Here is a 3,712-nt window from a genome sequence, read left to right as displayed (position 1 = left end):
ACAGGGGACACCTCTGCATGGCACAGCACTCCTTGCGCGCATCAGCACTGTGCATGGGCCAGCTCCATACGGGTCAAGGTTTGAACCGTGGACCTCCCATGCGGTAGACGGACGCCCTAACCACTGGGCCAAGTACACCGCCCTCTCTTCTCTCTTTTCTGTTCTTTTTTTGTTTTTCCTAATCTTCAAGAATCAAACTTCACTTTACTTTCACCCTCCTAAAATTTGGGATGCACGCTGTCCTTGTGCATAAATTAGAAATGGCTTTCGGTTCTTTACTCTAAATTAGTTGCCTTTAACTGTTGCAAATGACACAGCTCATAATTTTTAGTCCACTGCTTTTCTCCAAATACTTTTTTTTTTTTTTTTTTTTTTTGAGATACCAGGGACCAGGGATTGAGCCTGGGACCTCATTTGTGGGAATTTGGTGCTCAACCACTGAGCCACATCAGCTCCCCTGAGTTGGTTTTTTCATTTGTTTTGCTTGTTGTTTTTTTTTAAGGAGGCATCAGGAACTGAACCCGGGGCCTCCCCTGTGGGAAGCAGGCACTAAACTGCTTGAGCCACATCTGCTCCTTCTTCAAACACTTTTGCTTTTATTATGACCAGCTCACACATAGAGAGTCAACTGTCCTAGTTCCCAATATTCAAAAAGAAAAGAACCTGCAATTAAGGAGGACACCTCCACCAAATATGCATCTTACACCGAGAAACTGGCTTTGGAATGCTGCAATGTACTTACTCTTCAGCACCTAGGATTGGCGAGGGAGGAAGCTGTAATCAGAGGATCCTCAGCTTTCAATAGCTCAGTAGTGCCAGATCAATTAAGAATGCAAGACAAGACGTGAACACTGGTGTCACTGGATAGGACTTGAGCTGTGCAGTGTTCAGCCAGACGGTCCATCACACACACACACACACATATATTCTTGATGTTCACCAAAATGAAAACATAAAAATTTTAAATTTTCCTTAGGCACTCAGAGTCCTTAGTGGAGAAATGGCTGCATCGAATGGCCAGTTGGGAATTCTGCTCTTCTCTGTGGTGACAAGACACTTTTCTGCTCAGGTTTGGATTAAGTCAGTGCTTTAAGAAGATGAAATCTGTGATATTCTTGCATTACCAAAAGACACAACTGGGTGCTGCTGGCTCTAGACAAAGAGGTCACCCTCGGAAAGGTGTGCAAGTATTTAAATTGGGAGAGAACAAATTTGAAGTGGGAGGTGTGAATGTAAATTTTTGAAAACTTAGATGATATTTCATGGCAGCCTGAAGTGAGAAGTAGCATTTGTTCAAAAGGAAGCATGTATCAGCTGGGAAGGGGAGACTATGAATGTGAGGAATAGACAGATGTGTGGACTATCTCAGGATTCATTGGCAGGGGCAACTTACAGAGAAAATGAGTAAGAAGGAGACTCATGTCTTGGTACAATTAGCTGTCTTCAAAATAAGTCCATTAAAAGGAAACAAAAGGGAAGCGGATGTGGTTCAAGTGATAGAGCTTCCGCCTACCACATGAGAGGACCTGGGCTCGATCCCTGGGGACTCCTGGTGAAAACGAAGAAGAGAAATCGTGCCTGTGTGGCAAGCCAGTGCCTGCGTGAGTGCCTGCGTGGTGAGACAGTGCCCTGCGCAAGTGAGTCACGCAGCAAGATGACGACGCATCAAAAGAGAGACAAGGGGAGAGTCAAGGTGAAGCGCAGCAGAGACCAAGAACTGAGGTGGTGCAACTGACAGAGAACCTCTCTCCCTATCAGGGGTCTCCAGGATTGAATCCTGGTGAATCCTAGAGGAGAGAAAATGAGAAGAGAAGACAACACAGACAGCAAAAACAGTAGGGTGGGAGGAGGGGGAGGGGAAAAATAAATAAATAAATCTTTAAAAAGAAAAAGGAAACAAAAAACTTTGGGCTAACCACATGCTTATCATCTTTCCCTTGCAAGATAACAGGAAAACCACTGAATGACGACTGGTATATGAAATTTTCAGTTAATTTAAAAAATGGTTACATATGTGTGGGTTACTGTGGCAGTTGATATTATTTATTAATTCCAAAAAGGAGATATTGACTATGTTTGTGAACTCTGGGCATGATACCCTTTGATTGTATTAGATTCAGCTGAGATGCCTTTGATTAAATTATGTTAAGATTAGGGCTCTGGGAAGCAGACTTGGCCCAATGGATAGGGTGTCCGCCTACCACATGGGAGGTCCACAGTTCAAACCCAGGGCCTCCTGACCCATGTGGAGCTGGCCCAAGCAGAGTGCTGATGCGCGCAAGGAGTGCCCTGCCACACAGGGGTGTCCCCCGCATAGGGGAGCCCCACACGCAAGGAGTGCGCCCCGTAAGGAGAGCTGCCCAGCGCGAAAGCCCAGGAGTGCGCCTTACACACGGAGAGCTGACACAGCAAGATGACTCAACCAAAAGAGACACAGATTCCTGATGCCGCTGACAATACAACAATAGAAGCAGACACAGAAGAACACAGCGAGTGGACATGGAGAGCAGACAACTGGGGGATTCAAATTTATTTGAAAAATAAATTTGAAAATTTATTTTTCAAATATTTCTTAAAAAAAAAAAAGACTAGGGCTCTGATTCAACCACTTCATTAGAGTACAACTAAGCATCAAGTCCCAGCCCCCTTGGGGATAAAATAGATGCTCACCTGGATAAACACACAGAGAAGAACACAGAGGAAGAGAGAGACAGCTCATTAGACACGGCAGAGGCCCCAGGAAGAGAGATGAACTGATAGCCTAGAGCAGACCTTGTGAAGAGAACTGAGCAGCTGAACCTGGAAAGAAATGAGCGCCATGGAGAGAGATGATCCTTACACCAGCCTACAACTGAGATTGGAAGAAGCTGGGTCCACGGAGCCTTAAGAGGAAAGAGGAAGTCTGAACCCTTGCAGACATCGCCCATCTTCTTGCTCCAACACGTGGCCAATGCCTTTGGGTAAGAAAGTACCTCTTATATGGTACCTTGAGTTGGCCTGTGCAGGGCCTTGTGACTATAAGCTTCTACTCCAAACAAATACCTGCTATAAAAGCCCATAGAGTTCTGGTGCTTTGCATCAGCACCCCTTTGGCCAACTAATAGTTACCCAACTAGACAGTTACAGATCATCCTTCCTGCTTCCTGACTTTTAAAAATTTCTACATATCCTGCATCTATCTTTAGAGAATGGTAGGGAAAGAAAGGAGACAAGTCTATTTTGGCTTCTTGCTCATGGTTTTGGAAAGGGATTGGTGGAGGGATTTTGTAAGTATTTTTGGGTGGTCTGTGGGTTTCAATGATCAGGTGATAGGCGTTGCAACAAGGCTATAATGATAACAAGTCAAAATTAAGCAGTCTAGGCCAATGAACAGTATATCCAAGTAATCACACTGGAATTTTTTTAAAATTCCAATTTCAATATCCTTCCTTGCCTGGAGGTATTTGCTCCATTGCCATTAGAGAACTATTTCTCTGGGCAGGCCTTGAACATTTCTTGACCTTCAAGAGGCCTCTACTTTCTCTCTCTCTCTCTCATTAGTAAATCTTCAAAATCCACAAAGAATGAGTTCATGTTCATTTTTCTCCTTCCTCCTTTTTTAAGAATAAACCTGCTCTGTGGATAATCACCAAGAATACCTTATGAACAAGCTGAAATCTTTTTTGTGCGGGCATTGAAGTTGGGGAAAGTTTTGTGATAAAGAGACGCATGA

The sequence above is a fragment of the Dasypus novemcinctus genome, chromosome 16, assembly GCF_030445035.2.
Source record: "Dasypus novemcinctus isolate mDasNov1 chromosome 16, mDasNov1.1.hap2, whole genome shotgun sequence".
NCBI classification, from domain to species: Eukaryota; Metazoa; Chordata; class Mammalia; order Cingulata; family Dasypodidae; genus Dasypus; species Dasypus novemcinctus.
The sequence above is the reverse complement of the archived record's forward strand: the minus strand, read 5'-3'. Positions refer to the sequence as shown.